This window comes from Microtus oregoni, unplaced genomic scaffold, assembly GCF_018167655.1.
Source record: "Microtus oregoni isolate MIOR12 unplaced genomic scaffold, Mior012 000056F_ref0000123, whole genome shotgun sequence".
In the NCBI taxonomy this organism is placed as follows: domain Eukaryota; kingdom Metazoa; phylum Chordata; class Mammalia; order Rodentia; family Cricetidae; genus Microtus; species Microtus oregoni.
This window is the reverse complement of record NW_024543832.1, coordinates 10,226,712-10,245,735: the sequence shown is the minus strand read 5'-3', so window position 1 is coordinate 10,245,735 and position 19,024 is coordinate 10,226,712.

Below are 19,024 nucleotides of genomic sequence, written 5' to 3'. Positions count from 1 at the left end.
AATTCTCTGTTTAGGTCTGTATCCCATATTTATTTATTTATTTATTAAAAATTTCCGACTCCTCCCATCCCCCCATTTCCCTCCCACTCCTTCCCCCCCCTCCAGTCCTAAGAGAAGTCAGGGTGCCCTGCCCTGTGGGAAGTCCAAGGCCCTCCCCACTCCATCCAGGTCCAGGAAGGTATGCATCCAAACAGACTAGGCTCCCAAAAAGCCAGTACATGCAGTAGAATCAAAACCCGGTGTCATTATCATTGGCTGCTCAGTCCGCCCTCATTGTCAGCCACATTCAGAGAGTCTAGTTTGATCACATGCTCGTTCAGACCTAGTCCAGCTGGCCTTGGTGAGCTCCTATTAGATCAGTCACACCGTTTCCGTGGGTGGGCACACCCCTCATGGTCCTGACTTTCTTGCTCATCTTCTCCCTCCTTCTGCTCTCGATCTGGGCCTTGGAGTTCAGTCCAGTGCTCAGTCTGAGTCTCTGTCTCTATCTCCATCCATCACCACATGAAGGTTCTATGGTGATATGCAAGATATTCATCAGTGTGGCTATGGGAGAAGGCCAGTTCAGGCACCCTCTCCTCTGTTGCCCAAAGAACTAGCTGGGGAAATCCCCTCAGACACCTGGGAACCCCTCTAGAGCCAAGTCTCTTGCCAACCCTAAAATGGCTCCCCTAGTTAAGGTATCTTCTTCCCTGCTCCCATATCTGCCCTTCCTCCATCTTAACCATCCCATTCCCCCAAGCTCTCCCCAATCCTCCCCTTCGCCCTTCTCTCTTCCCATATCCCCTTCCCCCACTCCACCACCCCCGTGCTCCCAACTTTTGCCCAGAGATCTTGCTTACTTCCAATATCCAGGAAGATAAATATATGTTTTTCTTTGGGTTCACCTTCTTATTTAGCTTCTCTAGGATCACAAACTATAGGCTCAATGTCCTTTGTTTATGGCTAGAATCCACTTATGAGTGAGTACATAAGATATTTATCTTTTTGGGTCTGGGTTATTTCACTCAGTAAAGTGTTTTCTATTTCCATCCATTTGGATGCAAAATTCAAGATGTCATTGTTTTTTACCACCGAGTAAAACTCTAAAGTATATATGTGCCACACCTTCTTTATCCATTGTTTTTTACCGCTGAGTAGTATTCTAATATGAATATATTCCACACTTTCTTTATCCATTATTCCATTGAGGGGCACCTAGGTTGTTTCCAGGTTCTGGCTATTACAAATAGTGCTGCTATGAACATAGTTGAACAAATGCTTTTGTAGTATGATTGGGCATCTCTTGGATATCTTCCCAAGAGTAGAATTGCTGTATCTCTTAGTAGGCTGAGAATTATTATAAGATGGCACTGTGAAGGCAAATTTTTCTCTATCCTTTTCTTGTAAAGGTATAGTGAAGAAGCAATCCTTCAAATCAATAACTGTAAGAGGCCATCCTTTGGGTACCAGAGAAGGCAGAGGAATTCCAGACTGTAGAGGGCCCATAGGTTGAATTACCTTGTTGACAGCCCTTAGATCTGTCACCATTGTCCATTTACCAGATTTTTTTTTAAACAGAAAACACAGGAAAATTCCAAGGGCTAATTGACTCCTCAATATGTTGAACATCTAATTGCTCCTCTACCAATTGTTCTAAAGCCTGCAATTTATCTTAAGCTAGAATCCTTTGCTTAGCTCATATTGGCTTCTTAGTTAGCCATTTTAAAGGTAGGGCTGTTGGTACCTCTAAAGGTTTGTTTGTTAGTTGCTTTATGTTCTTGTACAGCCTGAATGGCTGGTGACCTATGTGCACAGTACCTTATTACATCCTTCCCAGAATTATGAGTTCCTGGGACTGCAGGAATGTTAATCTGGTATTTCACTGCTGTAGCAGGTCACAGCCCCATAAATTTATTGCAATATCAGCTACATATGGCCTTAGCTTTCCTCTTTGACCTTCTGGCCCAATACAGTTAACCCATCTCTTGCTTTGTTTAACTCAAGATATGGTTTCAGTTCCTAGTAATTGAACATCTGCCTCTTGAAGAGGCCAATTTGTATGCCAAATTCTGGAGTGAAGATACTCACCTCTGCTCCTGTGTCTATTAGGCCAACAATCACAATTCCATTTAGACAAACTCCCAGCATTGGTCTCTGATCATTTATAGAAGTTTGCCAAAATATACGCCCCTTATTTCCTATTTGAATTTCTGACTTATCCTCCAAATTTGAGCCATCATTTAGAACCTTATGGTCTTGCACAGAAGGTTCTTGAGTTTTTAATTTTCATGCGACACATCCTCCACGGTTACTGGGACCGACTGGGCCACTTTTGGCTTGGTTCTAGCTAGAGACCCCTCAAGGAGTTTCCCGATGTTATCGGTTTCCTTGTCTGTTGATCTGCATTCATTGGTCCATTGTCGCCCTTTACCACACCTCCTACATATACCTGAAGGCCAAGGTTTCCTATTTCTGTCATTCCCAGATGAAGTGTTATTCCTAGAAACTACTTGCCTGCAATCCCTTTTCAGGTATCCTAATTTATCACAATTAAAACATTTGGCATGTTGATGTTCCCTCATCGCTTTGGAAATCACTTTTCCTACCCAAGATTCATCTTTGTTGTTAAAGGTCTGAAAATTCATGGTATGCTGGATCCATTCATCCATAGGTGCTGATCTAGACCCTAAAGGCCCAATTATCTTTTTGCAGTCTAAGTTTGCATTTTCAAAAATCAGCGACTCAAGAAATAGTCATCTAGCTTATGGGTCTGTTACTCCTATGTTCAGAGCCTTAATTAATCTTTGCAAAAAGTCAGTATAGGGTTCTCCCTGTCCCTGCCTAACCCTGGTATATGACTCTAGATTTTTTTCTAGTTCAGGTATTCTTTCTCAGGCATTCAATGCTGCTTTGAGGCATAGGGACAATACTTCTTTATCATAAAGAACTTGGACCTGTGGATCAGCGTAAGTTCCTATGCTAAGAATTTGATCCTGCAAAACTTCCACACTTTTTGCTCTTCCTTGCTGTTCCATATGTTTGGATTCTTCTTCGAAATATACTCCAAACATCAAGAGAGGTCCATCTTCCAACACCACTGATGCTAACTGGGAGAAATCATGGGGCCTAGATCTGACATTAGAATCCCAAGTCCTTATCATTTCCATAACAAATGTAGAGTGCAAGCCATAAGTTTCCTTCAAATCATTCAGTCCTATTGGCATCCATCTACCTTCTTTGGCTCCCTTTGAGCCTTTAGAAGTTGGCCCTTTGTCAGAATTAATTACAGGGTATGTTGCTAAAACCCTAGGTAAACCAGTTCTGACAGCTCTAGGTGGCATTGTATCCTGCCCTTGTGTTTTCTCACCCAGTTCATCAGCTCCAATAATTTCCTCAATAATTTCAAATCTCTTAATCATTGTCTCATGTAAGGCCTGAATGTCCCGACCTGCAAAGGTTTCTAGTAATTTCCCTATGGTATTAATTTTCTGGTCCCCATTCTGCACTTGTGATTCCAAGGTCTTAATGTTTCCTTTCAAAGATAACATCTCCTCCTTGAACAGTCCCTGGATATCATGTAAGTTGCCATCCTGCAGGTATATTCTGTCTGTTACCTTATCAAAACTCTGTGATAACTTCTGAAAGTCAAATTCAACAGCCTGGACACTTTCAGGTAAGTTCCTAGTACCCTTAGATATGGAGTCAATTTTGCCCATCATGTTATTAATCCTATCAATTAATGTTATATACTTCCATAATGACATATTATGGGGAAGAAAACTGAAATTTAATAACCAGTAAATTGAGGTACCTCCAAGGTCATAGAGGCCTCATGGGATTTCAGCAAAAACCGTGGCTAGAGTCCCATTAAAAACAAAACCTGCCATTCTACCTATCAACCAGCAGATGGCACTATTTCCAAGTCTTGACCAGAATCAATGGAATGGTTTCAGGATAGATCCTGTGGTACTGGAGAGGTTATATTTACACAGAGGAAGAAAACACAGAGTCCAGGCACAAAAACAAAAATCCAGGGAGATTCCAGAGGCTGATAATCAGCAAGGCTCACCCCAAGTGCCTGCCCTGCAGTGATCTGATACCTGGGGTCATGACACAGCCTCTGTGAGAATGGCTGACTGCCCACCCAGTGTCGATATGCTGTTCTGCTGGGACAAAGGGTCACAGTGCAAATGCAAACGCTGTGGTGGGGATTTCAAACAGCGCTTTCTGCTGGATGTGGCAATGGCTTGCACTCTGACTTGAACTGCCCAAGTGTTGCACTTAAAACCTGCTCAGAAAAGATCAAACCAGGCAGGCAGAGACTGTCCTGGTCTGTGGATCTTAGGAGGTGTGGAGTTTTTAACTGCTGACTCCACACACAGGCTGCGGCTTAGGCAGGGCTCGTGCCAACCTGGCAGCAGGCATCTGAGCAGGGGGATGGGGTATGGAAAGGTGAGGGGGTGGATCTAAAACCAAATGTTGAGCACCAGATAAAGCATGAAACAATCCCACACCTGTTTGGACTTATTATTAAAAGGGTTATTTATTTGAGGGGAAAAAACTTACAAAACACTGTCTTACATGACAGCCAGGAAAGGAGTCTACTCACCGGAACTGGAGTCCAGAGAGAGAGCAGAGGGCTGCTGCTGCTTTTTAAAGAGAAAGAGACCATGCCCCAGTAGGCTGGTATCTCAAAGGCTATTGCCTGAAGGAGTGGAAGGAGCTCCGGCAGCACTGAAGGTCTTTCAAAGATTTGGAGAATACCTGTCTAACTGAAATATAGCTCTATATATCTAGAAAACCTAACATGACTACAAGCTTGACTATTATAGATCATTATTAAACTTTTTTTTTAAATTATATATTACATTTTTAAATGAGCTGTACAAAACAATACCTTAATCAAGAGTATACATACACACACACACACACACACACACACACACATATATATATATATATATATATCACAAAATTGATCTTAAATTTGGGCATCGTTCTCTCCAAACTGCTTCTTTCTTTTTGTAGGACAAAGTAATTTTTTTTTGTTTTTTTGTTTTTTTGTTTTTCGAGACAGGGTTTCTCTGTGGTTTTGGAGCCTGTCCTGGAACTAGCTCTTGTAGACCAGCCTGGTCTCAAACTCACAGAGATCCGCCTGCCTCTGCCTCCCGAGTGCTGGGATTAAAGGCGTGCGCCACCACGTCCCGGGTGGACAAAGTAATTTTTAGGGATGTACACAACAACCGTTCAGGGCATTTTGGTTCACCAAACAACATTAGTCTGGAAGAAATCCACAAGTTCTCATCTTCTGTGGAAACAAAAAAAGAATCTTTTTTCCAAAGTAACATATTCTTAGATTCATGTTTTGAAATCAAGATAACTTTAAGTTATATATGTTGTTGTTTTTGTTTTCTGTTAAAGGCTAGGCTCACAACCACAAATATATATGTTGGTTTAGCTTAGCAGCCCATACAATGAAGTGTCTCTCTGTCCTTAGCTCCTTAACAGTGAAAAAATTCAAAGAAAACACAATAATATACATAATTTAGACTGTGTATATTCTATCTTTACATGGATTTTATTTTCTTTACTCATTTAATCTATGACTGCTCATACTCTGTTTCTTTAAAGACTTTCTAAAGACCATTTACTTTTTTTTATAACTCTCTATACTCTTTTTCTTCTCTCTCCCAAGCCTACTTATAGTTTTTAAACACACAGTATCTCACTTATAAGTCTGTTATGTCTGACTGTGTCCTTACTGCATATCTTTATTCCTTTTCTGATCAGGACGGCTTCTTAAAATGCTAAGCTGCAATGGGACTAGGGTTAAGGCTGCTTTGCCTTTTGGCTCTGTGTAGCCTGACAAGTTGGAGAAGGTCTGTACATTGCCTCTGAGAGCCATACTATCCAGATCCAGGGTCAGGTCATAGCAGGTCTGTGTAGTCATTAAACAAGTTGTAGCACTCTGCTCACAAACCCCGTTTAAATGCTCCATGAACGTACCTCCAGAAAGTGTCAAATATCATGCTGGCAGCAGGGCCCAAGAAGCTGCTGTTTCAAAACCATGTGGCTTTTTTTTTCCCTACCACTGAATCAGGAAAACCCGTCTTAAAGGTTCTGCAACACATTGCCACACTGGGAAAAAATTTACAACTAAACTTTGGGGTTGTTATGTGTATCTAGAGTTCCTTTTCAAGTTTTTCTTAGGTTTTACATGGATATAGTCAACCACATTGGAGCACCAATTTGTTGTAAGGAAGCTGCTTTTTTGTTCCTGGCTGCTCAGATCTGAAATAATCACACAAAAACTGTATTAATTAAATCACTTCTTGGCCCATTAGCTCTAACTTCCTATTGGCTAACTCTTACATCTTAATTTAACCCATTTCTAGTAATCTGTGTATTGCCACGTGGCTGTGCCTTACTGGGTCAAGTTATGTCTGGCTCCAGAAGACTACGTGACTTCTGACTCTGCCTCCTTTCTTGCAGCATTCAGTTTAATTTTCTCCACCTTGCTGTATTCTACTCTGTCACAGTCTCAAGACATTTCTTTAATAGCACATTAAATATTCACAGCATACAAAGGGGAATCCCACATCACTCATCCACTTTGTTTCTATACTCTACTCCATCCTCTACCAGGCCCTGCTCCACAGCACCCACTCTTGTTTTAAAGCCTTGAGCTGGATTCCCATTCACAGAGAGACAACCTGATGAGGGAATTAATATGAGAGCTCTAGAGTCAGCAGAGCAAACCTGACTTTACTTTTGCCTCTGCATCCAATGGTGAGTGTAAGACCTGAGCAGACAGCTCAGTTGACTGGCCTGTGCTTCTCCAGACATTCCACACCCAGATGGTGCCAATTTATGCAGGGGAGAAATGAAATGTATTTGAAGAGAGTTAAAGAAAGGGAGAGACTCTGCCCAGCAGTGAACTGCAGGCATCCAGGAAAAACTTTCCAGAGGCAGGGGACTGGGAGACTCAGTTTGCAAGCTGACCTAAAAGAATTATTCCATAGCTGATCACAACGGGAGTGAGGGAAGAGCTGGACAAGTCTTTGCTCTGCACCTGGCTCCCAGAGCATCTCTGTCAGGCTAGGATTTATGGGATCATTGGGTTTACATTCAAACAGGCCTCATTCTTACAATTTGTTTGCCTTGTGGGAAATGGAATGAGGCTAGCTAAAGGGATGATTCTAAGTAGGAGGGAAAAGCTGCTACTAGTGAGGATTGGGCATCTGATGGGTGGAAACAATCTCTTGAGGTTCAGAGAAAAACCTCAAGGGTAGAAACTTTGGAATCTGACAGTTCAAGTTCAAGTTGCTTTAATTTGTTTGTTCAGTTGTGTTTTTAATCAGAATTTCTCCATGTATCCATGACTGTCTTGGAACTTGCTTGTAGGTCAGGTTGGGATAAAACACAGAGCTCTGCCTGCCTCTGCCTCCCTAGTTCTGGGAGTAAGGTATGTACAATCACCACCCTGCCAAATTCAAGGATATGACTTATGACAAGACGTTAACGTCTCTGAGACTGTTTCTTCATTGAAAAAAACCTGAGAAACAAAGACAAGTTAACTGTTGTGATATTCACCCCTAGGTGGGCCTAGACTCAGTGGAGAATAAATTTTAAATAGTACACCTCCTCACTCAAATTAACTTAGCTACTATGGGGAGCCTGTAATCTTTGCATTTGGGAGATTAAGGCAAGAGAATCTCAAATAGAAGTTTAGACCCAGCTTGATAGAGAGACCCTGTCTCAAAAACACACCAAAAATACAAAGAATTACTAGCATCGAGGGGCAAGGTGGGAGCAAATTTCTTGTACTTTTTTGGAGGAAGATAACAAAACCCAGCTATAGCTCCTTACTCTAAAACTCTATTCACCATAAGAAACAGACGGTGTGGGATTCTGCTCTGTATGCTGTGATATGCTTTATTGTCATTGATTAAAAAGGAAGCTGATTAACAACTTTACCTAACAGAGTAATGCCAGGTAACAACTCCAAACAGAGATATAAAGAGAAAGTAGGCAGAGTCAAGAAGAAGCCATGTAGCTACCCAGAGGAGAAAGATGCCTGTAACTTTACTGATAAACCATGAGCCTCATGGTTAAATATAAAATAATAGAAGTGGATTAATTTAACATGTAAGTTAGAAATACACTTAAGCTATCGGCCAAACAGTATTGCAAATAATGCAGTTTATGTGTGATCATTTTGGGTCTGGGTGGCAAGGAAATAAACAATCAGCCTCCACCAACAGACAGATCTGGTTCTATCATCTCACCCCATTTACCCAGGGCGTGAGGAAGGGCAGGGCCACGATATCTGTGGGTGCATGTGTATATGTGTTTATCAAACTATGTGTGCATGCACGTGTATGTATGTGTGTGTGTGTGTGTGAGAGAGAGAGAGAGAGAGAGAGAGACAGAGAGACAGAGAGAGAGAGAGAGAGAGAGAGAGAGAGAGAGAGACAAACTTAGTTCTCCTACCCATGGTCAGCATGTCTGGGGTTCTGTATCCAGTCCTAAATTAGACACTGTGGCCTATGAATAAAGTGACCCATCCTTATCAATTAAGTTGTCCAGTTATTCATCCTCACTTCTCACCAACTGCTCCATCCACTCGTTTCTCTGTAGCTTCCCACCAGATGTGTGCTTTCTCAACTCTGGCTGTTTGCAGGTCCTGCCTCTGTCTTTCTGGCTTACTTTGTCTTCACTGTTCATCTTAGAGTCTATAGTGCTGGCCCAATTCTGACACATAAGCCTTCTGTGTGCTCCAGTAGTTTCCTGTACTACACGTACATGCAATATGGCCAGTGTGGACATGCTGTCCACCTGATTTGGGAGGGTTATATCATATGGTTGCTGAATAGTGGATCTTTTCATGAGTCTACTGCTTGTCCTAGTACATGCTTGTTGACTAGATAACAATGGAAAGCTATCCAGCATTTAGCTAGATGATAAAAAGTCTGGGTGCAAACATAAGCATATTGCATTCTTCTCATTTTGTAATGTAGGGGTACTTACATAATTTTATTCTCAACTATGAGTGGTGCTCTCAATCTGCCCTACTGGTTTATGCTAACCTATTTCTTTTTTTTTTATTGAGAAAAGGAGAAAAAAAAACAAAAAAACAAGTTTCCACCTCCTCCCAGCCTCCCATTTCCCTCCCCCTCCTCCCACCCTACGCCCCCTCCTCCCACCTTTCTCCCCCTCCCCCTACTCCTTTCCCCCTCCCTCTCCAGTCCAAAGAGCAGTCAGGGTTTTCTGCCCTGTGGTAAGACCTAGGACCTCCCACCTCCGTCCATATCTAGGAAGGTGAACATCGAAACTGGCTAGGCTCCCACAAAGCCATCACATTACGTAGGATCAAACCCCCGTGCCATTGTCCTTTGCATCTCATCAGCCCTCATTGTTCGCCATGTTCAGAGAGTCCAGTTTTATCCCATGCTTTTTCAGTCACAGTCCAGCTGGTCTTGGTGAGCTCTCAATAGATCAGCTCCACTGTCTCAGTGGGTGGGTGCATCCCTCGTGGTCCCGACTTCTTTGCTCATGTTCTCCCTCCTTCTGCTCCTCATTGGGACCTTGGGAGCTCAATCCAGTGCTCCAATGTGGGTCTCTGTCTCTATCTCCATCCATCACCAGATGAAGGTTCTATGATGATATGCAAGGTATTCGTCAGTATTGCTCTAGGATAGGGTCATTTCAGGTTCCCTATCCTCAACTGCCCAAGGAACTAACTGGGGACCTCAGCTTGGGCACCTGGGAGCCCCTCTAGGGTCAGGTCTTTTGCCAACCCTAAAGTGGCTCCCTTAACTAAGAATTGTGGTTCTGTGCTCCCCTGTCCAACCTTCCTTTATCCCAATCCTCCTGTTTTCCCAAGGCCCGACCTCCTTACCTTCTAACTTTTCTCTCCCCATCTCCCCTTACCCCCATCCCACCCCACCCCCAAGATCCCAATTTTCTCCCTGGCAATTTTGTCTACTTCCCTTAGCCAAGAGGATAACTATATGTTTTTCCTTGGGTTCCCCTTCTTACTTAGCTTCTTTAGATTCACCTATTGTAGACTCCGTGACCCTTATTTATGGCTAGAAACCAATTATGAGTGAGTACATCCCATGTTCATCTTTTTGGGTCTGGGATACCTCACTCAGGATAGTGTTTTCTATTTCCATCCATTTGCATGCAAAATTCGAGAAGTCATTGTTTTTTACCGCAGCGTATTACTCTAGCGTGTATATATTCCATACTTTCTTCATCCATTCTTCCATTGAAGGGCATCTAGGTTGTTTCCAGGTTCTGGCTGTAACAAATAATACTGCTATGAACATAGTTGAACAAATGCTTTTGTCATATGATAGGGCATCTCTTGGGTATATTCCCAAGAGTGGTATTGCTGGGTCCAGGGGTAGGTTGATCCCGAATTTCCTGAGAAACCGAAACACTGACTTCCATAGTGGTTGCACAAGATTGCATTCCCACCAGCAATGGATGAGGGTACCCGTTCCTCCACAGCCTCTCCAGCAAAGGTTATCCTTGGTGTTTTTGACTTTAGCCATTCTGACAGGTGTAAGATGATATCTCAAAGTTGTTTTGATTTGCATTTCCCTGATTGCTAAGGAAGTTGAGCATGACCTTAAGTGTCTTTTGGCCATTTGAACTTCCTCTGCTGAGAATTCTCTGTTCAGATCAGTGCCCCATTTTTTAATTGGGTTAATTAGCATTTTAAAGTCTAGTTTCTTGAGTTCTCTATATATTTTGGAGATCAGACCTTTGTCTGTTGCGGGGTTGGTGAAGATCTTCTCCCAGTCAGTAGGTTGCCTTTGTGTCTTAGTGACAGTGTCCTTTGCTTTGCAGAAGCTTCTCAGTTTTAGTAGGTCCCATTTATTCAATGTTGCCCTTAATGTCTGTGCTTCTGGGGTTATACATAGGAAGCGATCTCCTGTGCCCATCTGTTGTAGGGTATTTCCCACTTTTTCTTCTATCAGGTTCGGTGTGTTCGGGCTGATATTGAGGTCTTTAATCCATTTGGACTTGAGTTTTGTGCACGGTGAAAGATGTGGGTCTAGTTTCATTCTTCTACAGGTTGACATCCAGTAGTGCCAGCACCATTTGTTGAAGATGCTTTCTTTCTTCCATTGTATACTTTTAGCTCCTTTATCAAAAATGAGGTGTTCATAGGTTTGTGGGTTAAAATCTGGGTCTTCTATACGATTCCATTGGTAGACTTCTCTGTTTTTATGCCAGTACCACACTGTTTTCATTACTGTAGCTCTGTAATAGAGTTTGAAGTCAGGGAAGGTAATGCCTCCAGAAGATCCTTTATTGTATAGGATTGTTTTGGCTATCCTGGGTTTTTGTTTTTCCATATAAAGTTGATTATTGTCCTCTCCAGATCTGTGAAGAATTTTGATGGGATCTTGATGGGGATTGCATTGAATCTATAAATTGCCTTAGTTAGAATTGCCATTTTTACTATGTTGATCCTCCCAATCCAAGAGCAAGGTAGGTCCATCCATTTTTTTGGTATCCTCTTTAATTTCTTTCTTCAATGCCTTAAAGTTCTTGTCAAATAGATCTTTCACTTCCTTGGTTAGATTTACCCCAAGATATTTTATGCTGTTTGTGGCTATCGTGAATGGTGCAGCTTCTCTGATTTCCCTCTCTGCTTCCCTATCCTTTGTGTATAAGAGGGCGACTGATTTTTTGGAGTTGATCTTGTATCCTGCCACATTACTAACGCTGTTTATCAGCTGTAAAAGTTCTTTGGTGGAGTTTTGGGGGTCGCTTAAGTACACTATCATATCATCTGCGAATAACGAAAGTTTAACTTCTTCCTTTCCAATTCGAATCCTCTTGATCCCATTATGTTGTCTTATTGCTATTGCTAGAACTTCAAGTACTATATTGAAGAGGTATGGCGAGAGTGGACATCCTTGTCGTGTTCCTGAGTTAGGCGGGATGGCTTTGAGTTTCTCTCCGTTTCATTTGATGTTAGCTGTCGGCTTGCTGTATATAGCTTTTATTATATTTAGGTATGACCCTTGTATCCCTAATCTCTCCAAGACTTTTAACATAAATGGATGTTGAATTTTGTCAAATGCTTTTTCAGCATCTAATGAGATGATCATATGGTTATTTTCTTTCAGTTTATTTATATGCTGGATTACATTGATAGATTTTCGTATGTTGAACCAGCCCTGCATCTCAGGAATGAAGCCTACTTGATCATAATGGATAGTATTTCGGGTGTGTTCTTGGATTCGGTTTGCCAGTATTTTGTTGAGGATTTTTGCGTCGATGTTCATGAGTGAGATTGGCCTGTAATTCTCTTTCCTGGTTGAGTCTGTGTGGTTTTGGTATCAGAGTAACTGTAGCTTCATAAAAGGAATTAGGTAATGACCCTTCTGTTTCTATATTGTGGAATACATTAAGGAGTATAGGTATTAGCTCTTCGTGGAAGTTCTGGTAGAATTCCGCATTGAAACCATCTGGTCCTGGGCTTTTTTTGGTAGGGAGGTTTTTGATAACAGCTTCTAATTCTTCACGACCAACAGGTCTGTTTAGATTGTTCACCTGGTCCTGGTGTAACTTTGGTATATGGTATTTATCTAAAAAAGTGTCCATTTCTTTTACATTTTCCAGTTTCGTGTTATACAGGCTTTTGTAATAAGATCTGATGATTCTCTGAATTTCCTCTGTGTTTGTGGTTATGTCCCCCTTTTCATTTCTGATCTTATTAATTTGCGTATTCTCTCTCTGCCGTTTGATTAGTTTGGATAGGGGTTTATCAATCTTGTTGATTTTCTCCAGGAACCAGCTTTTTGTTTCATTGATTCTTTGTATTGTTTTCTGTGTTTCTATTTTGTTGATTTCAGCCCTCAGTTTGATTATTTCCAATCTTCTACTCCTCCTAGGTGAGTCTGCATCTTTTTTTTCTAGAGCTTTCAGGTGGGCTGTTAAGTCTTCAATATGAGCTTTCTCTGTTTTCTTTAAGTGGGCACTTAGTGCTATGTACTTTCCTCTTAGGACTGCTTTCATAGTGTCCCATAAGTTAGAGTATGTTGTTTCTTTATTTTCATTGAATTCAAGGAAGACTTTAATTTCTTTCTTTATTTCTTCCTTAATCCAGGTATGGTTCAGTAGTTGACTGTTCAGTTTCCATGAGTTTGTAGGCTTTCTGGGGGTAGCATTGTTGTTGAATTCTAACTTTAATCCATGGTGATCTGATAAGACATAAGTGGTACTCATATTTTTTTGTAACTGTGTAAGTTAGCTTTGCTACCGAGTATGTGGTCAATTTTCGAGAAGGTTCCATGAGCTGCAGAGAAGAAGGTATATTCTTTCCTCTTCAGGTGGAATAATCTATAGATGTCTGTTAAGTCCATTTGCTTCATTACCTCCATTAATTCTCTAATTTCTCTGTTAGGTTTCTGTTTGATTGACCTGTCCATTGGTGAGAGAGGAGTGTTGATGTCTCCTACTATTAGTGTGTGTGGTTTGATGTCTGCCTTGAGTTTTAGTAATGTTTCTTTTACATACGTGGGCGCTTTTATATTAGGGGCATAGATATTCAGGATTGAGACTTCATCCTGATGAATTGTTCCTGTTATGAGTATAAAATGTCCCTCTCCATCTCTTCTGATTGATTTTAGTTTGTAGTCAACTTTGTTAGAAATTAGTATGGCCACACCTGCTTGTTTCTTAGGTCCATTTGCTTGATAAGCCTTTTCCCAGCCCTTTACTCTGAGTAGGTGCCTGTCTTTCTGGTTGAGGTGTGTTTCTTGTAGACAGCATAATGTTGGATCCTTTTTTCGTATCCAATCCCTTATCCTGTGCCTTTTTATAGGTGAGTTGAGCCCATTGACATTAAGTGATATTAATGACCAGTGGTTGTTAACTCCAGTCACTTTTTTAGTAGTAGGGTTTGTGTGTTTCCCTTCTTTGAGTTGCGCTGGTGAAAGGACTCTAGATGACTGAGTTATTGTGTGCATTGTTGGACTCCTTGGTTAGTGATTTTCCTTCTATAATTTTCTGTAAGGCTGGATTTGTGGCTACGCATTGTTTAAATTTGTTTTTATCTTGGAAAATTTTGTTTTCTCCATTTATAGTGAACGAAAGCTTGGCTGGATATAGTAGTCTGGGCTTGCATCCATGATCTCTTAGTTTTTGCAGTACATCTATCCAGGACCTTCTGGCTTTCATGGTTTCCATAGAGAAGTCAGGTGTAAGTCTGTTAGTTTTACCTTTATAAGTAACTTGGCCTTTTTCCTTTGCGGCTCTTAATATTCTTTCTTTATTCTGTATATTTTGTGTTTTGATTATTATTTGGCGAGGGGATGTTTTTTTTTTTTTTTTGATCCAGCCTATTTGGTGTTCTGTATGCTTCTTGAACCTTCATAGGTACCTCTTTCTTCAGGTTGGGAAAGTTTTCTTCTATAATTTTATTAAGTATATTTTCTGGACCGTTGAGCTGCACTTCTTCTCCTTCTTCTACTCCAATTATTCTTAGGTTTGGTCTTTTTATTGTGTCCCAAATTACCTGAATGTTTTGTGATCAGAATTGTTGGTTTTGCTGTTTTCTTTGATCAGTGTGTTTATTTTCTCTATGGTATCTTCAGTGTCTGATTTTCTCTTTTCTATCTCTTGTAATCTGTTGTTAGTACTTGTCTCTGTCATTCCTGTTCATTTACCCAGATTTTCCATCTCCATTCTTCCCTCGGTTTGTGCTTTCTTCATTGCTTCCATTTCATTCTTCATGTCTTGAACCGCTTCCCTAACCTGTTTGATTGCTTTTTCTTGTTTCTCTTTTTTTTCTTGCGTGTCTTTGAGCGATTTATTCATTTCCTCTACCTTTTTGTTTGTAATCTCTAATTGTTTATGGCAGTTTTTCACCTCCTGTTTAAGGTCCTCTATTATTTTCATATAGTTCACTTTTGAGTCGATTTCTTCTATTTCTTCAAGAGTAGGGTGTACAATTCTTCTTATTACGGGATCCCTGGTTTCTGGTGGTGTCATGTTGCCTTTCAGGTTGTTGGAGGAATTCTTGTATTGGCGCCTTCCCATCTCTTCCTTCAAATGGAGCCAGGAGAGGCCTGGTCTCTTGGTCCAGTCTTTGCTGTGATTGACTCTCTGGGTATATCTCTTCAGTGTAGAAGCAGGAACCGTTCCTGTCCCAATGGGATTCCTCAGCAACTAAACAGGGCCGCCGGTAGCCCAATGATCCAGGGCCAACAGGATGAATGGAGCAAGGGGGGTGGGTGGTATCCAGGAGCGCACAGGAAGCCTGGCGCCAGAGCTTAAGGTGCCCGGCTCCCTTACAGGGGACCCTGAGGCCTGCCCGGTAGGCAGGCACTCACCGCTCTGGGTGGGTCGCCTTAGTTTAGGAGCTTGAACTGTACTTGAGCACTGGTCCTAGCATACAGCAGGGCAGGGTTGGGGAGGGGTGCTGGGGAGGCTTGGTCGTGCGAAAGAAAGACAGCCCTGCAGAAGGAGCTGGGGGAGGGAGTTTGTGCTCTCTTCCGGGACAGTCCACCCCTGGATAGCACACACTCACCCGTCCTGATGGGATTCCTCAGCAACTAAACAGGGCCGCAGGTAGCCCAATGATCCAGGGCCAACAGCGCTAACCTATTTCTAAAACCTTTGAGATTGAGCATATTACTCTTGCTTTTCTGTCTAGGTTCTGCTCAAGTACATCCTTTTTCCTTGTAAGCTCCTCCTTCAGGATCAGTATGCTGACATTCACAATCTATGTCAGGAAGAATGAAAAACCTATAGAAATTTTAAAGAAAAGCATTTTCTGAATGCTGACAAAAATTTACTAAAGTGTTTGCATATTTAAGAGTTTTCTATTAAAATACATTAATTAGAAATCATTCATTTAAAACACTTTATGACATCAGTAGCTTTTTGGTGGATTTTTAAGGTAGCAACCAGTCCTTCTGCCCAAGTGCTACCCCCTTAAATATTATTCATATCACTAAATATTTTGGTAGAGAGAAAAAACAGTTGATTAATGGTTTACCTGCATTTTTCTCCTCTGTAAAAATTTTATGCTGATCCCTCACCTACCCTCCATTAACTTCTCATAGTTCCTCATAGAGGGATGGGACCTTATGAGCCTTTCTCAATGAATGATGGAGTGGTGAAGCCCCAGTATTATATAGCTCTGCTTCAGGAAAACATGGCTGCATGGAATTCCTGAGTGCAGTCATTGTGTCCTCTCCTGAAGACCCAGTTTCCAGCAATTCTCCCCCAACTCTGACTTTTACACCCTTTCTTGTTCCCTCTTCTACAGTAACACCAGAGCCTTGGGTGCTGCTGTGGTGGTTAATTTTTGCCAGTTTGACACAAACCTAGACATAATGTGGGAAGAAGGAGGGAAATTCTCTGTCACATTTTCCTGTAGGCAAGTCATTGGAGACATTTTCTTGATTAATGATTGATGTAGGAAGGTCCAGCTTACTATGGGTAGCAGCAATCTGTACAGATGGTCCTCATCCCCATAAGAAAGCAGGCTGAGAAAGCCATAGGGAACAGGCCAATAAGCAGTGATCCTCCTTGGTGCCCTCCTTTCTCTCTCTCTCTCTCTCTCTCTCTCTCTCTCTCTCTCTGTCTCTCTCTCTCTCTCTCTCTCTCTCTCTCTCTGTATGTGTGAGAGAGAGAGAGACAAGGTAGATATGTGGAGGTCAGAGGACACCATCTGGGAGTTGGTTTAATTCTCCTATCATGGATTCCAGGAATGGAATTCAGGTTATCAGGCTTGTACGGAATATGGTCTTAGGTGCTGAGCCATTTCAATGGCCCTTTTCCCGTGTTTTCTTTCCATTAAAAATTAAAAACAGAAGTGTTTCTTATATTTCTCTCCCTCCCTAAATAAGCAAATGCTTGTAAAATGCTAGCTAGTAAGGAAAACATAGGGCTGTGCATGAGCTTGGGGGTAGTGTGAGCTTGCCTCATATATGGGTCCAGAAGAAATCATTATATATCCCCTGCTCTTTGATTTATTCTCATGTGTTGTATATAACCATATATAGGCCTATAGGGAATTTTCTTCAGAATTTAAGATTTCTTATAACTCAACACTAGAATGACAGCCCAGTGACATAGAGGGCAATAAATGGATCTGAAGAGAAATTTTGTTAGTGTTCAGGCACACCCTCACACAGCACCTCACACCATTTGCCTGGCTGTATAGCAAATGGTATCCTGTCCCTTTAAGAGACCCTCCGTTCACTCTCAGTCTCTCTAGTGCTCTCCCTCCCTTCCCCCTCTCTCTTTTTCTCTTTTTCCCCCACTGAGGCAAGCAGGTCTCAGCCTCTTTTCCTTCTCCCTCCTCCCTCTCTCTCTGTTTCTCTTTCTCTCTGTCCCTTCCTCCCATCCCTTCCTCCTCACTACACCTCCCCTTTTAATAAAACTTTGCACTCAATCTTCATCTACATGGCATATTTGTCTGTCCCTTACCAGCCACGGGTTGAACCTCACCCACATGCCGTGGGACCTGGAAAGATTTCCAAATGTCCCACCGGCACACTGGAAGATGTTCAACACCATCAGCTGTCATTAAGATGGTGAAAATACAAAAGATAAGTCAATCCTGATGGCACAGTTCTACAATTCCAGCACTTGGTAGAGGAGTGTGTGTGTGTGTGTGTGTGTGTGTGTGTGTGTGTGTGTGTGTATCACATATGAGTTTGAAGCTGGACAGCAAAATATGGTCTAAAAATTGAAAAGTACATGTTGCATGCTAGGGTATAAGTCACAGGGAAAGCACTTGTCTAGCATGCACAGGTGCTGGGACATATGTGAGAGTGTAAACATACCAGAGAACAGGAACCTGCTACATTACTGCTGGAATGTAGATTAAAATGGTGCGGCCACCAGCACCTGAGCATTTATATAAGAAAAAAGGGAGATACCCCAATTACCTACTGCTTGATGAGTAGGAAAACAAAGGGTGGTGTGTTAATACAGTGGTCTAGTTTCTAGTCGTGGAAAGGGGTAGAGAAAAGATACATCCTATAACATGAATAAATATCACAAACATTTAGTTGAAAGTAGCCAAAGGACTGAAAAGTGGGACACTTCTTTATTAGATGATTTGATTTCTCTTTAATACCCAGAATGAGACACTTGAAACAGAAAGTTAGATTGGTAACTAATAGGTGGTGGGGGTCTGGAGAAATGAAGAGTAATTGCTAATGAATAAAGGGTTTTTTCTCAAATGACAAAATTATTTTAAAAGTAAATAGAATAGTGGTTGCGTAATTTTAAGAACATAGTAAAAAATACCTACTGGGTTATATACTTTAAAAGAGTGAACTTACTACGTAAATGTATTACTTCTCAATATCTACAGATCACATTTCATGTCCATGTATGTTTTGTCTGCATATATGTATGTTCACTGTGTGCATGTCTGGTGCAAAGAGACAAGAGGGTGTTGGATCCCCTAGATATAAATATCTGTGAGCTTCCTTCCATTTGGGTGTGGTTGTAGGTTGAAGGGTTTGTGCTGAGAGGTATTGAGGACTACTTTTCTCCTCCAGGGGCATGTAGAGTACCTTCCAGTACAGTGAACTGTGGTTAGTAGGTGAATAATGTAGTTAGACACCAGCTCAACGTCTCCATATTCAGTGATAGAAGTGTTCCCTCCAGAAACAAGACCTTAACATCAGCTTGTGTGAGCAACCAAGAGCCTTGGCAATAGCCTGTGCTATTTGGTGGTTTCCATGGGTCCCTTTGGTGAATGACTCAACAGGCTGTAACCTGTTCCTGGCACTGGAGGTTTAATTTGGTGGCACAAGATATCTAGTTGAAGTCTTCTCTCCCCTGTTGTTTTTTGTCTCCCTGTGGGTTCCTTTCATATATGTAAAGGAAGATTCTAGGATAGTCAGTGTCCATATAGTTTTTCAAAGGACCTTTAGTATTGGTTGTCCCTCTCCATTTTCCTTCCTTTACCTTTCTGTCCCATCCCCCTTTCATTAAACCATCCAATTCTAGTTTTCCTTAATAGCTAAATAACACTATAGACTTT